Genomic DNA, 17,013 nt, shown 5'->3' with positions numbered 1-17,013 from the left:
ACATAATTTGCAGCCATCAGGGAGCCGCTGTCAATGTGCGGGTGACTCCTGCAACTTCCGCGAGAGGCGGGATGTCTGTGCGTGTGAGCTGAATTTCAACATTTAAGAGTAGTTGGGATGGGTACCTGGATGGCAGTGGTGTGGAGGGCTATGAACCCAGTGCAGGTTGCTGGGAGTAGGCAGCTTAAATGGCTTTCTATGAAATAGATCAGCCTGGGGCCTGTTCCTGTGTTGTATGACCTATGGAAGGCTATCTGAAGTATAAAAAAACAGTTCCAAGGGAAGCTAGAGACAGAATTGGATGCACCTTAGCTTTGGCAGAGTTTGCATGCTATTACTTCCTACAAGGTGAAACCTAACATCATAACTGGCTGAATTAAGATGAATGCCTTTTATGTACACTTTGAAAGGCAGAATAAAATTATACATGTGTAAATCTGTGCAGCATCTTATATCTGTCTCAGAGGCCGACATCCGAACAGCTTTCAAGAGGGTGAACCCTGACAAAGCTTCAGGCCCAATGGTGCACCTGGCAAGGCACTGAAAACCTGTGCCACCCAACCAACCAGTTCTATAGGGAATGAATCTCATTGGCACTGAAAACCCGTGCCACTCAGCCAACCAGTTCTACAGGGAATGAATCTCATTGGCACTGAAAACCTGTGCCACCCAACCAACCAGTTCTACAGGGAATGAATCTCATTGGCACTGAAAACCTGTGCCACCCAACCAACCAGTTCTATAGGGAATGTATCTCATTGGCACTGAAAACCTGTGCCACCCAACCAACCAGTTCTACAGGGAATGAATCTCATTGGTACTGAAAACCTGTGCCACCCAACCAACCAGTTCTATAGGGAATGAATCTCATTGGCACAGAAAAGCTGTGCCACCCAACCAACCAGTTCCATAGGGAATGAATCTCATTGGCACTGAAAACCTGTGCCACCCAACCAACCAGTTCTATAGGAAATGTATCTGATTGGCACTGAAAACCTGTGCCACCCAACCAGCCAGTTCTATAGGGAATGACTCTCATTGGCACTGAAAACCTGTGCCACCCAACCAACCAGTTCTATAGGGAATGAATCTCATTGGCACTGAAAACCTGTGCCACCCAACCAAGCAGTTCTATAGGGAATGAATCTCATTGGCACTGAAAACCTGTGCGACCCAACCAACCAGTTCTACAGGGAATGTATCTCATTGGCACTGAAAACCTGTGCCACCCAACCAACCAGTTCTACAGGGAATGAATCTCATTGGCACTGCACTCACCCTTGCACCAGCTGGTCAACAACAATGCCTACGTCAGCCTACTGTTTATTGATTATAAATCAGTAGTCAACACCATCATTCCTTCATTACTGATCAACAAGCTTCAAAACCTGAGCTCCTGTACCTCCCTCTGCAACTAGATCATCGACTTCCTGATCAGGAGATCAAAAATAACATCTCCTCCTCCAAGACAATCATCAAAGACTTATTGTAACTTAGTTATTTTGTTTTCTGTATTGCAGCCACAAGCAACAAATTTCACAACATATGCCAGTGATAATAAACTTGATTCTGATTTTATAATGAAGGTCCACGAACAATACACAATTATGCATTTTACGCACTAGTTATTTTGAAATTTGTAGCAATTTACTGTCTTTGGGCTGTAGTTTTGCAACTTTGCACTTTACAATTGCTGTAAAGCAGCTAATTTCCTGTCATATGAGACAGTATTAATCGACCTGGTTATGGTGTCACTGGAGACTTTGCTCCAGGAGGTCATCGTGCCCTTAACAATAAGTACTGTAGAACTGGTGAGTAAGGCGAACAGATTGAAATTCCAAATGAGGCTAGTATGTGGATCCAGACAACACCAAGGAAACTCCAGTCCTTGTATCTATTCAAGAGACTGCAGAATAGATGAGCAAAATTACCATAGTACGATGGTAGAAAGAATACATTTTCCAAAATCCCACCTCTTCCTTCTTGAGGTTCCCCTCAACTGGAAGGAAGTAAACGTAACCCCACTCTTTAACAAAGTTGGGAGAAGACAATTGCAGAGAAAATACTTAAAGCCTGTCATTGAGTGAGTGGCAACAGCACATTTAAAAAAGTAGGACTGATCAGAATTGGCGTGTAACTTGTTCAAGTTTGCTGAGAATTGATCAGGAAGACAGCTATGCTGCTCATTAGACTTTCAGAAGACCTTGAATAAAGTGCCACAGAAGAAATCATAAAGCACATGGGATTGAAGGAAATATTCTTGTGTGGGTTGAGGATCAGTTAATAAACAGAAAATAATGACTAGGAATAAATAGGTCACTTTGAGATTGGGAGGTTGTTGACTAGTGTTGCAGGAGTTGATGTTGAGCTCTAATATTCAGTCAATATCAATGATCTTGTTGAGAGGGTTTACAGTAATATACAGTATTGATGTTTGCTAATGATACCAAGTTGGGGTCTGTATGGCTTGTAATGATGATGCAGAGAAGTTTTAAATGGATGTACACACAAAATGCTGAAGGGACTCAGCAGATTTATGGGAATAAATAAACAGCCGATGTTTTGGGCCAAGACCATTTATCAGGGCTGGAGAGGAAGGGAAAGATGCCAGAATATGAAGGGAGGAGTAAGGGGAGGAAGACAAGTTTGAAGGTGATAGGTGTAGACAGGTGGGTGGAGGAGGGGTGAGGGAGAGAGGAAGTAACAAGCTTAGAGATGACAGGTGGAAAAGGTAAAGGACTGGAGAGTGGACCATGGGAGACAGGGAAGGAGGAAGGGCACCAGAGGGAGGTGATAAACAGGGAGGAGAGGTAGTAAGAGGCCAGAGTGGGGAATGGAAGGGGCAAAATTACCAGAAGTAATTCAAGTAAGAGAAATCAATGTTCATGCCATCAGCTTAAAGACTACTTAGTTGGAATACAAGGTGTTGCAGTGTGGGATAAGGGAACAATGAGGGTTGGTGGCAGTGGATGGGAGATCTCCAGAGTCGGTGAGGTTGCTGGTGGTGTCAGAGACAATATCCTGATGGTCCCAAGTGAGGTCCTTTTCAAGGGGTCAGTAAGGGGAGGTGTCCAGACAATTGACACCTGGTCCCAAGATTCACAAAGCTGAATGGTTGGGTAGGCCCATTGTTTCTGCCTGCTCTCGCATCCACATACCACAACTCCATTTTATCCCTCTTGTTTCAGTTGCGTCCCACCTACATCTGCAAGTCACCTTCCAGCTTCTTACATCATTCCCCCCTCCCCCATCCACTTGGCTTCACCTATCACCTTCAAGCTCGGTCTCCTTCTCCTCTCCCTACACTTTTATTCTGGCATCTTCCCCCTTCCTTACCAGTCCTGATGGAATGTCCCAGCCTGAAGCATCAACAGTTTATTCATTGTTGTAGCGTGGACGAAATCATCAGAGAGACAGAGTCACTGGTAGGTACAAAGCAGCCTCTTTATTCGACACAAGCTACAGCAGGCATCTTACGGACGGAGACTCCTTCCGCAGAAAGGTCTGCTAGCCCAATGCAGGCTCAATATTTATATGCTAAACACAAAGGCAATCGCTACTTAAAAAGTTATAGACAATGCTTCCTTTTGAGGCTACATACAAAATATCACACCAGCCTTTCCTTCCGACGCCAACATGGCTGGGTTGGTATCGACAGCCTGTAGGAATGTAAATTAAGTCTACGATACATTTTTTGGCATTTCCCATGCTAACATAGAAGACAATTAATATTTATAATGCATAGATAATACTGTCTTCAAAACTACAGCATCAGGTCAAACTACGGCGCCAGAAGCATAGGAAGTGCATTGTCAAGTAGAAGTCTGGTGGCCAAAGTCACTTAAATGTAAACAAATCATTACCCCCAAAAAATTCACTCTAACATTCATTTCCATAGATGATGCCTGACCTGCTGAGTTCCTCCAGCGTTTTGTGTGTGTTGTCCTGGATTTCCAGCATCTGCAGTATCTTTTGGGTTTTAAATGGATTCATGCAGGTTATGTGAATCTGCAAGGTCACGGCTGATAGAGTGTAATGTGGAAAAGTGCAAGAGGAAATTTGGTAGGGAAAATAGAAAAGTAGAGTAGTTAAATGATGAGAGACTGTAAGGAGTTGGTGCTCAGAGTGACCTGGGTACCAGTGTACGTGGATCACTGATGCCAAAATACAGCAAACAATTAGAAAGACAAATGGTTTGCTCGTCTTTATTGAAAGGAGAAGGAGTACAAGAATAATAACATTCAAGTGCATTTATACAAATATCTGGTAAGATTGTGCCTGGAATATTGTAAAGAGATCTGGTCTCTCGAGCTAATACAGGATATGAAAACAAACGAGACTGTAGATTCTGGGATCTGCCAGCAAAAACAAAACTCTGAAAGAACTTAGCTCATCAATTAGTATCTGCAGAGGAAGAATACAAGTTGATATTCCAGGCTGAGACCTTGCACCAGGAGTGGACTGGGTGTGAATAAATGATATACTGTACAGTGGATTCTGGTTAGTTATTCTATCGGTTAATCCAGACAGCCACTTATTTGGGACAACTCTAAATCAACATAAACTAATCAAAAAAATAGCCAGAATTTCCTCACTTATTTGGGACACTATGTCTCTTAACTGGGACGGGAGAGTATTGCCAAACAGTTTCTAACTAGCGTCAGTTGTGTGCACTTGTGTGCCATTAAATACTCCACCGTGCTTAGAGTGAACAGTTTTTAAATATCATCAGCTTGTGTTCAAACAAGCAGTGGTTTATGTCAGGGATAGGTAGCGAGAAATAAGCAGTAAGACAATTCAGAACTGTTTTTCTCACTGCAGTTTCAAGCAGTCAGGCTTGGAGATGCAAGAAATGGCTGGGAATGAAAATGAAACAATTTCACTGCTTCAACAAATTAGAAACCACGAAGAAAGTTAAGATATTGACAATCATCTTGAATGCTACAATGAAAATGAGGATTTGGAGAATCCAACAGTTTCTAACTAGCATCAGTTGTGTGCATGTGTCTGGCCATGAGACACTGCAGCATGCTTAGAGCAAATAGTTTTTAAATAGCATCAATTGTGTATGCTTGTGCTATGGTATTCATTTGAGCCTACTGATGCCAAATGACAAAGCAACAATTTTTGACACTACTTCAATACTGATTTTGTTAATTTACAGTCAATCAAAAAGAACAGAGCAGCGTACACTGTATGAACTCCCCTGTCGAGAACTATTAGGTGTTATCATAGTACGACAGTTATATTGGTAATATTCTAATTTGTTCTGTATTTATTTAAATACATAATTTGTTACTCAGTTGAACATAGTTAGCCTTTTTAAAACTATTTTCATGAAACTTTGGCTAATTGTGGCAGCCACTTCATTGGGCCAAAATGTACTGATCCTGATGTGTCCCCATTAACTGGAATCCACCATTCTGATAAATGGATGCAGGGTTAGTAAGGTAGAAGATCAGCCATGATTGCACTGATTGGTAGGGCATACATGAATAGGCAAAGTGACCTACTTCTGCTTCGATTTTTTTAATGATCTCAAAAGAACGGTCAAGATCAATGAGCCTACCTTCAAAAGTCATATTCCATTAACTGCACCAACAGCCTAATTGACTATTAAATCACCAGTTTTGCATCAGACTATAAATCAGGCCTCATATGTAACATTAGAGTACATCACCTGTTCTATCCATGCACCAACAATTGACCCCCAAATCCAAATCTCACAGGTTACACAAACTGCTCGTTTCAACCAAGATAACCATGTCAACCAGGTGACACTTACCGACAAATTGTATTGCCCCTTGCAGAACAGGATGGTGCAGGGTCAGAAGCACTGGGTGCTTACTAAATGGGATAGGTGGACCACCACAGAATGAATGTATCATGACTGCATTTAGTATGCTGGGCACTGACCTGCATGATTCACTGCCAATGGTCACGTCAACTGGATCTTGAGGAAATGCTATGACCTTCTAAAATATACCAGTGTTGCCTGCAAATTATGTGCATGCAGTAATTGTGCCCTGTACCCTAGTTCAGCTTGCAACTCCAGTGAAATTCCTGCACATTCTCAGTAAATTTGAACAGTCTTAATATCTCTTACACAGCACAGGACAACTAACTGTGAGTTATTAAAAACAGCTCCAATCTGAGAGAAGCCAAATGCTAAAGATTTGTCACCACATTAAAAGGCAATGCTGTTCTTTCCCTGTTGTTGTAATTGTAGCTGGTGATTTATTTCAGTGAGGACTTTGTGTAAGGCAACCTGCACCTCAACTAGGTATCTTACTGAAGTTCAGAGAAGAGAATGTTCCATAAAGATTCTGGGCGTAAACAAACTTCTGCAATGAGCCTTTCTCCACTTCCCCTCATGTCAGGATGAGTGGCTGTCCCAGCTCTGCTTGGCCCCTGTTATTAGTCACAGAATTGTACAACATAGGGACCTTGTACATTTGACCCATTGTGTCCGTTCTGTCAAAGAGCTCATTTACACTAATCTGATTTCCTGTTATAATAATCAATTAACCTAGTAACTCACACATCTTTTGAGTGTGCCTCAGTAGCAGCACAGCAAGTTCCTAATGGGAATGGATGCATCTGGTGGGATCTCAGAATGAATGTGTAGACTCCACAGAAAACACTAGAGATCAGGAAGGAAGCTAATGTTTGTACCAGACCTCCAAGGTAATCAGTTTCTCTCTCTTTGATCCAATACCATTCCCTACTACCATAACACACATCAAAGTTGCTGGTGAACGCAGCAGGCCAGGCAGCATCTCTAGGAAGAGGTACAGTCGACGTTTCGGGCCGAGACCCTTCGTCAGGACGAACTGAAAGAAGAGCTAGTAAGAAATTTGAAAGTGGGTTAGGGAGTGGGAGTGGGAGGGGGAGATCCAAAATGATCGGAGTAGACAGGAGGGGTTGGGATAGAGCCAAGAGCTGGACAGTTGATTGGCAAAAGGGATATGAGAGGATCAACTGTCCAGCTCTCAGCTCCATCCCTCCCCCTCCTGCCTTCTCCTATCATTTTGGATCTCCCCTTCCCCCTCCAACTTTCAAATCCCTTACTCACTCTTCCTTCAGTTAGTCCTGACGAAGGGTCTCGGCCTGAAACGTCAACTGCACCTCTTCCTACAGATGCTGCCTGGCCTGCTGCGTTCACCAGCAACTTTGATGTCTGTTGCTTGAATTTCCAGCATCTGCAGAATTCCTGTTGTCAACACTGATTTTGTTCATTTACAGTCAATCAAAAAGAACAGAGCAGCGTACACTGTATGAACTCCCCTGTCGAGAACTATTCGGTGTTATCATAGTACGATAGTTATATTGGTAATATTCTAATTTGTTCTGTATTTATTTAAATACATAATTTGTTACTCAGTTGAACATAGTTTGCCTTTTAAAACTATTTTCATGAAACTTTGGCTAATTCTGGCAGCCACTTCATTGGGCCAAAATGTACTGATCCCGATGTGCCCCCATTAACTGGAATCCACCATTCTGATAAATGGATGCAGGGTTAGTAAGGTAGAAGATCAGCCATGATTGCACTGATTGGTAGGGCATACATGAATAGGCAAAGTGACCTACTTCTGCTTCGATGTTTTTTAATGATCTCAAAAGAACGGTCAAGATCAATGAGCCTACCTTCAAAAGTCATATTCCATTAACTGCACCAACAGCCTAATTGACTATTAAATCACCAGTTTTGCATCAGACTATAAATCAGGCCTCATATGTAACATTAGAGTACATCACCTGTTCTATCCATGCACCAACAATTGACCCCCAAATCCAAATCTCACAGGTTACACAAACTGCTCGTTTCAACCAAGATAACCATGTCAACCAGGTGACACTTACCGACAAATTGTATTGCCCCTTGCAGAACAGGATGGTGTAGGGTCAGAAGCATTGGGTGCTTACTAAATGGGATAGGTGGACCACCACAGAATGAATGTATCATGACTGCATTTAGTATGCTGGGCACTGACCTACATGATTCACTGCCAATGGTCACGTCAACTGGATCTTGAGGAAATGCTATGACCTTCTAAAATATACCAGTGTTGCCTGCAAATTATGTGCATGCAGTAATTGTGCCCTGTACCCTAGTTAAGCTTGCAACTCCAGTGCAATTACTGCACATTCTCAGTAAATTTGAACAGTCTTAATATCTCTTACACAACAGAGGACAACTAACTGTGAGTTATTAAAAACAGCTCCAATCTGAGAGAAGCCAAATGCTAAAGATTTGTCACCACATTAAAAGGCAATGCTGTTCTTTCCCTGTTGTTGTAATTGTAGCTGGTGATTTATTTCAGTGAGGACTTTGTGTAAGGCAACCTGCACCTCAACTAGGTATCTTACTTAAGTTCAGAGAGGAGAATGTTCCATAAAGATTCTGGGCGTAAACAAACTTCTGCAATGAGCCTTTCTCCACTTCCCCTCATGTCAGGATGAGTGGCTGTCCCAGCTCTGCTTGGCCCCTGTTATTAGTCACAGAATTGTACAACATAGGGACCTTGTACATTTGACCCATTGTGTCCGTTCTATCAAAGAGCTCATTTACACTAATCTGATTTCCTGTTATAATAATCAATTAACCTAGTAACTTGCACATCTTTTGAGTGTGCCTCAGTAGCAGCACAGCAAGTTCCTAATGGGAATGGATGCATCTGGTGGGATCTCAGAACGAATGTGTAGACTCCACAGAAAACACTAGAGATCAGGAAGGAAGCTAATGTTTGTACCAGACCTCCAAGGTAATCAGTTTCTCTCTCTTTGATCCAATACCATTCCCTACTACCATAACACACATCAAAGTTGCTGGTGAACGCAGCAGGCCAGGCAGCATCTCTAGGAAGAGGTACAGTCGATGTTTCGGGCCGAGATCCTTCGTCAGGGTGAACTGAAAGAAGAGCTAGTAAGAGATTTGAAAGTGGGGAGATCCAGAGTGATCGGAGAAGACAGGAGGGGGAGGGATAGAGCCAAGAGCTGGACAGGTGATTGGCAAAAGGGATATGAGAGGATCAACTGTCCAGCTCTTGGCTCCATCCCTCCCCCTCCTGCCTTCTCCTATCATTTTGGATCTCCCCCTCCCCCTCCCACTATCAAATCTCTTACTAGCTCTTCTATCAGTTCATCCTGACGAAGGGCCTCAGCCGGATATGTCAACTGTACCTCTTCCTAGAGATGCTGCCTAGCCTGCTGCGTTCACCAACAACTTTGATGTGTGTTGCTTGAATTTCCAGCATCTGCAGAATTCCTCGTGTTTGCTCTACTACCATAATACCATTCTCCTCCCTTCCAACCCACTATTACAGCCTTCGCCACAACTTGTCTACTTTGACTCTCCTTCATTATCTTTAAAATTCTTTAAGACTTTTCTTATCCTTACTATGTAATATTATTGCTATTAAATTGATATATTCGACACGTCTCAATAGCATTTTCGAGATTAATCACGGCACATTAAAGCGTGGACACGAGCGGATTTCCAAATATATTACCAGTGTTTGAGGGTCTTGGATTCGGTTCCCGGCCAATGTAATGACGTTAGATCATCAGAACTCAGGCGTCAGCGCAGCGTTAGGGCGAGTCTGCGAGATGTTAATGTAGTGGACGCAATATATTAGCGTAAAAATGGGATGCAATGGTGTGGGAAGCGGTGGAGTCCAATGACATAGTAGTGGTTACGAATAGGAAGGATGATAAGTTGGGGTGCCGATGGTTAATGACCCTACCAAATTGGGCAGAAATACGAATGCGATGTGAAACAGGGTCAAAGACGCTCGGAGAGGGGAGGTGAGCAGGATGAAAGGATTCCCTTATATTTGCCACATTATCTTTCCTCTAGTTTGTCAGTGACCTCTCTCTGCATTATCTCGTACTGATCGGTAAGCTCTTGGTTCTTCTCCAGCAAGGCTTTGCCGAGCTTAGCCGCCAGGATGAGATCGTTATCCTTTTGCTGAAGCTGAGAGAGCAGGTCCTCGATACCGGGGCTACCGGCTGCTACTTCCTCGCTGTAACTCTCCTGGCGGCTGGGCGCCAGCACAGGGAAGCGTTCGTCGAACAGCAGGTTGGCACTGCCGTCGCCCTCAAGCCCTGGAGGTGTTGGGAGTGGAGAAATGGGCGGCAGTCTCGGCTGATTGCTGGCCCGATGGTGCTCGGCCTCCTCAACGCCAAACGAGTGGTGGGGCTCGTCACCCTGCAGCCATAAAGCCGCCATAGTTCCACCTGCGCTGGGCAGATTATAATGGGCTCCGATCCCGGCTCAGCTCACAGATTGCACCGAATCCCATGGACCTTTCTCCCGTGCCCTGGCCGGGGATCAGGATGGCGTGACCCAGTTCCCCTGCTCGCAGCACTCGGTGTCTCGTGTGGTGATATCACGTGTCAGAACGTGATTGAACAGTGTTCGGAGAAATCATCGAGAAACTTCTATGGTAAACGTGGTTGCAGTTGCTGCTGTAAATAAAAGTTCTAGTTCTATTACACTTAAATGAAAGGGTGGGCTGGGGAGTTGGCAGCTGATACCGGCGAGGAGACCAGGGCGTGGTGGCTGAGGCTGGAACTGGAGATGGCTGGACGGGAAGCTGGCTGTGTTTTGCTTGATGCGTGAATGTGGTTTGGAACCTGTTGAGGGAAAGAGAGTGGGGAAGGAACGGAAATTGTTGGGAGGAGGTCGTGTGGGTCCGGTAATGGCGGACAAGGTAAGAGGTGGGGTTGAGGGAAAGAAAGTGGAGAAGGAGAGGGATAGAGACTTGGGATCAGAGGTAGGCAGCTGGGGAGAGGTGGATTATTGTGAAGGGAGAAATAAAGGGAATGAGGAGGTAGTGAGGGGTCGGATGAATAATAACCAAGACAAAGGGAATAGAAGAATAAGAAATGATAGTGGAGAAAGCTCTGAAAGTGAGGAAGATGAACAAGCTCAGAGAGGAGGTGTTGTCATAATTAGGTTTAATGAGAAGGCTCAGGGACATATGAAGAAAATTGACCCATTTGTGCTAACAACAACTCTGGCAAATAAGATAGGGGAAATAGTATTTGCAAAAGTTCTTAATGATGGCAACTTATTGGTAAGATGTGTGAATGAGGAACAACTTGAGAAAGCACTCAAGCTAAAAGAGATAGGAAAATGCAAGGTGGAATACACTGGGAGGGTGGGAGCACAAAATAGTGGTTGTAAAGGTGTGATCATGGAGGTACCAATGAGTATAAATATGGAGGAGATAAAGAGGAATATCAAAGGAGGGAAAGTAATGAATGTTCAAAGACTGAAAACAACAAAGGAGGGAGTGAAAAAGGAAAGTGAAACAGTATTGATTGAATTTGAAGAAGAAAGAGTGCCAAGGAAGGTGTTCCTGGGTTTCATGAGTTACCCAGTAAGGGTGTATGTGCCAAAGCCACTGAGGTGCTATAATTGTCAAAGGTTTGGACACATAGCTAAAAACTGTAAAAGGCAGAGGAGATGTGCTAGATGTGGGGGTGATCATGAATATGGAAAGTACAGAACAGGAGTGCAACCAAAATGCTGCAATTGTGGAGGAGCTCATAATGTTGCATATAGTGGGTGTGAGGTTGTCAGACGGGAGACTAAAATTCAAGAAATAAGAGTGAAAAGAAAGATCACTTATGCAGAAGCTGTAAGAATGTCAGGAGAATAGAATAATGCTCCTAATGAACAGGAAGCAATAGGGATACGAGAGATGCAACAAAGAACAAATGACAGGATTTATGTAGACAAAAAGGCTCTAGTAACATTCATTGCAGGAGTAGTTAATAGTACGGCTGAGGTAAAGTCAAAAAGTGACAAAATTCAGCTGGTGGTAAAAGCAGCAGTAAACCATTTAGGGTTAGTAGGACTGGCATGGGAGGAAGTGAGGGAGAACCTCACTATTCAGTCAAGCCAGGAAGTGTCATGTGTTGGTTAATACTAATTATGGTGATTCTTTTACAATGGGATGCAAGGAGCTTACTGGCCAATAGCCAGGAATTCAAGCACTTTATTAAAGAAATGGTTGTAAAACCGAATGTAGTGTGTATTCAAGAAACTTGGTTGAAACCAACTTTAGACTTTGTGGTATATGGGTATACAATGATAAGGAAAGATAGAAATCTAGGGGGAGGAGGGGGCTGTGCTATGTTAATCAAGCAAGGTATACCATATAGGGTACTGGAAAAAGGAGATGATCAGGAATACATGGTGGTGGAAGTGTGGGAGAGAGGGGAGGGAGTGGTTATAATTAACTACTACAATCCATGTAAAAGGTTGGATTTGGACAGCCTATTAAAGATACAAGGACAAAACAGACATAAAGTAGTGTGGTGTGCAGATTTCAATGCTCAAAGCACAATATGGGGGGATCAGATTACAGATCCAAATGGAAAGGTAATTGAAGATTTGATGGAAGAAAGGGATTTGGTGTGTATGAATGATGGTAGAGGCAGAAGGATAGACATAACAACAGGAACTGAGTCAGTGTTAGATATTACATTAGTGTCTAATACCTTGGCTGGCATTAGTAACTGGGGAGTTTGGACTGCTTCAACAGTAGGCAGTGATCACTACCCAGTTTTATGTTCAGTGGGTGAAAGAGTTGAAGTAAGACCAGGTGGCGGAACCCCAAAGTGGGTGTTTGGAAAAGCAGATTGGGGTAAGTTCCAGAAGTTGAGTGAAGAAGGGTTGACAAAGATTGATATTTCTGGAAATGTAGATGAATTAAACAGTCAGGTGACTTCAGCAATTATCATGGCAGCAGAAGGATCTATTCCCAGGAGTAAAAATAGGATGAATAGGAAACTGGTAGCATGGTGGACAGAGGTATGTTGTCAGGCTGTAAAAAACAGAAATAGAGCATTCAGGCTAGTTAAAAGAACCCATAATATGCAGCATTTGGTTCAATATAAGAAAGCACAGGCAGTGGTGAGAAGAACTATACGTCAAGCTAAAAGGGCAGGTTGGAGGAGTTTTTGCGACAAGGTAGGAAGAACAACACCTGTGGGAGAGATATGGGGGATGATTAAGAGGATGGGAGGAGATAGAAGGGAATGGGAATATCCAGTAATGATATCTGAGGAGGAAACTGCAGTCTCCAGTAGGGATCAGGCTGAGGTCATGGCCAAGTCATTTGTACTGATACACAGTTCAGAAAATTTGTCTTAAGAAGGGAGAAGGAGAAGGGAAAGTATAATGAGTTAACACCCAGGTGCGTTAAACAGGAGGGAAGGGACAGATGATATAATTGATGATCCATTTACATTAGCAGAAATATTGAGAGCAATAAAGAGATCGGGACCAACCTCCCCAGGGAAAGATCTGATATGCTCTGTGATGCTAAAAAATCTAGGAGAAGGAGTGCTCTTGAAGTTGCTGCATTTTTATAACAGAGTGTGGGAGGAGGGAAGATTACCAAGTGCATGGAAAGAAGCAGTAGTAATTCCAGTAAGGAAGCCTGGCAAGGATCCGTCAAAACCCACGAGCTACAGACCAATTGCATTAACATCAAGTATATGTAAGATAATGGAAAGGATGATAACAGAAAGGTTATCATATGAACTTGAGAAAAGGGGAATGCTGGCAAGTTATCAGAGTGGTTTTAGGAAGGGAAGGAATTCCATGGACTCAGTGATAATGTTAGAGACTGAAATAAGGAAGGCCCAGGCAAATAGAGAGTCAGTAGTGGCAGTGTTCTTTGACATTGAAAAAGCCTATGATATGATGTGGAAGGAAGGATTATTAATTAAACTGCACAAGATGGGGGTTGGTGGGAGAGTTTTTAATTGGATTAAAGATTTTTTGTTTGGTAGAAAAATTCAAGTTGGGATTGGATCAGAATTATCAAAACAGTACATAGTGGAAAATGGCACACCTCAAGGTAGTGTGATTAGCCCGTTATTTTTCATCATTATATGATCAATGATGTCTTCACAAAGGTACCAGTGGATATAGGTAGGTCACTGTTTGCGGATGATGGGGCCTTGTGGAAAAGAGGCAGGAACATGGACCATATAATCAGGAAATTACAAGAAGCAATTGATGAAGTGGTGGAGTGGGGTTATGATTGGGGATGTAGATTTTCAGTAGATAAAACTCAAACTGTATTTTTTACCAGGAAAAAGGTTGAGGTAGGGAAGAAGTTAAGGATGTATGGGGTTGAATTAGAAAGGGTTGTATCATTTAAATTTCTGGGAGTTATATTTGATTCACGATTAACATGGGCAGACCATATCAGGAAAGTTGAGGAGAAATGTAAAAAAGTAATAAATGTGATGAGATGTTTGACTGGTAGGGAATGGGGAGCAAGTTGTTCAGCGTTGAAGAGAATGTATGTGGTTTTAGTGAGATGTGTATTGGATTATGGAAATATAGTATATGGATCAGCAGCTAGGTCTCTTATAAGGAAACTGGATGTGATTCAGGCTCAGGCCTTGAGAGTGTGCAGTAGGGCTTTTAAAACGTCACCAGTGTCAGCCCTACAGGTAGAAATGGGAATAATGCCTTTGGAGCTAAGAAGGATGCAACTGATGACAAACTACTGGGCTAACTTGCAGGGGCACAATGATTCTCACCCTGCTAAAGGAGTGCTGGGAAAATGGGAGGTTTCAGAGGGATACCTTTAGTCGGGTAGGGAATGATATCGCGAAAGAATGTGGTGTGTTTGATCTGAGGATAAGTCCTTCAGTAGTTTATCCGGTAGTAGCTCCATGGAAGCTTGTATGGCCTGACATAGGCTGGCATTTGTTAGAGGTAAAAAGGAAAGAAAGATATAAAACAGATTTGGTAAATGCATTTAACTGTCATGTGATGGAAAAGTATAGTGATTATACTCACATTTATACGGATGGTGCAAAGGAACCTGAAACAGGAGTGACAGGGTTTGGGGTGGTAATACCAGCAAAAGAAACTGGAATCAGCAGAAGAACATCTAATAAGTTAAGGGTGTTTACAGTGGAGATGCTGGCAGTGTTGGTTGCGTTGCAATGGGTGCAGAAAGCCAGACAAGTCAAAGCATTGATATGTTCAGATTCATCCTCAGTTCTAGCAAGTTTAAGGTCTTTTCACACAAACAGTCAGCAAGATGTGCTTTATGAAGTCCTTCAGTTAGTTACAAGAATTGCAAATCAAGGAGGTCAGGTAAAATTTCTATGGGTTCCAGCACATGTAGGGGTGAAGGGGAATGAGAGGGTGGATGAGTTGGCAAAGAGGGTGTTAAAAAAAGAAAATGTGGAAATGTACATTAATATCAGTAAAGCAGTGTGTAATCTGGGAAAAAGTCAACCGAATGTGGCAAGAAAGATGGGACAGGGAGGGGAAAGGGAGGCATTTATATCAAATACAAAAGAGTGTTGCAGGTACTAGGGTAGGTAATGGAAACAGAAGAGAGGAAATTGTGTGGACTTGGTTAAAGCTGGGGCATTGTGCATTAAACAAAACATTGAAAACGATAGGGAAACACCAGACAGGATTGTGTGAGGAATGTCAGGAAGAGGAGTCAGTAGAACATGTAGTTTTGTGTTGCAGGAAGTTTGGGAGACAGAGAGAGATGATGAGAATTAAATTAAGGGAGTTGGGGGTGCAGGAATTCACATTAAAAGGGTTGCTGGGCATGGGTGAGAGAGCACAAGTCTGGATATTATTAGCGTTTTTAAGGGGTACAGCGGTTTTTTATAGGGTATGACGGATAAACAGGAATAGGGTAGTAGGAAGGTCAAAGATGGCAGGGTACAATGTAGGTTTGTGTGTGTGTGTGTGTGTCTGCGTGTGCGTTTAGGTGAAGGGATTTAGAATATAGGTCTAGTGCACATTCCGGAGCCGAGGGTGGCGGTAATGCACCATTAAGCTGGACGCCGACCATCCTAAAACAAGACACAGACAGACAGACACTTAAATAACTTTGGCCACCAGACTTCCACTTGACAATGCACTTCCTATGCTTCTGGCGCCGTAGTTTGACCTGATGCTGTAGTTTTGAAGACAGTATTATCTATACATTATAAATATTAATTATCTTCTATCTTAACATGGGAAATGGCAAATAAATGTATCGTAGACTTAATTTACATTCCTAAAGGCTGTCGATACCAACCCAGACATGTTGGCGTCGGAAGGAAAGGATGGTGTGATATTTTGTATGTAGCCTCAAAAGGAAGCATTGTCTATAACTTTTTAAGTAGCGATTACCTTTCTATTTAGCATATAAATATTGAGCCCGCATTGGGCTAGCAGACCTTTCTGCGGAAGGTGTCTCCGTCCGTAAGATGCCTGCTGTAGCTTGTGTCGAATAAAGAGGCTGCTTTGTACCTACCAGTGACTCTGTCTCTCTGATGATTTTGTCCACGCTACAACAATGAATAAACTGTTGATGCTTCAGGCTGGGACATTCCATCAGGACTGGTAAGGAAGGGGGAAGATGCCAGAATAAAGGTGTAGGGAGAGGAGAAGGAGACCGAGCTTGAAGGTGATAGGTGAAGCCAAGTGGATGGGGGAGGGGGGAATGATGTAAGAAGCTGGTAGGTGACTTGCAGATGTCGGCGGGATGCAACTGAAACAAGAGGGATAAAATGGAGTTGTGGTATGTGGATGCGAGAGCAGGCAGAAACAATGGGCCTACCCAACCATTCAGCTTTGTGAATCTTGGGACCAAGCGTCAATTCTCTGGACACCTCCTCTTACTGACCCCTTGAAAAGGACCTCACTTGGGACCATCAGGATATTGTCTCTGACACCACCAGCAACCTCATCGACTCTGGAGATCTCCCAACCACTGCCACCAACCTCATTGTTCCCGTATCCCACACTGCAACACCTCGTATTCCAACTAAGTAGTCTTTAAGCTGATGGCATGAACATTGATTTCTCTTACTTGAATTACTTCTGGTAATTTTGCCCCTTCCATTCCCCACTCTGGCCTCTTACTACCTCTCCTTCCTGTTTATCACCTCCCTCTGGTGCCCTTCCTCCTTCCCTGTCTCCCATGGTCCACTCTCCAGTCCTTTACCTTTTCC

This window comes from Mobula birostris, chromosome 10 (genome assembly GCF_030028105.1).
Source record: "Mobula birostris isolate sMobBir1 chromosome 10, sMobBir1.hap1, whole genome shotgun sequence".
NCBI classification, from domain to species: domain Eukaryota; kingdom Metazoa; phylum Chordata; class Chondrichthyes; order Myliobatiformes; family Myliobatidae; genus Mobula; species Mobula birostris.
The sequence above is the reverse complement of the archived record's forward strand: the minus strand, read 5'-3'. Positions refer to the sequence as shown.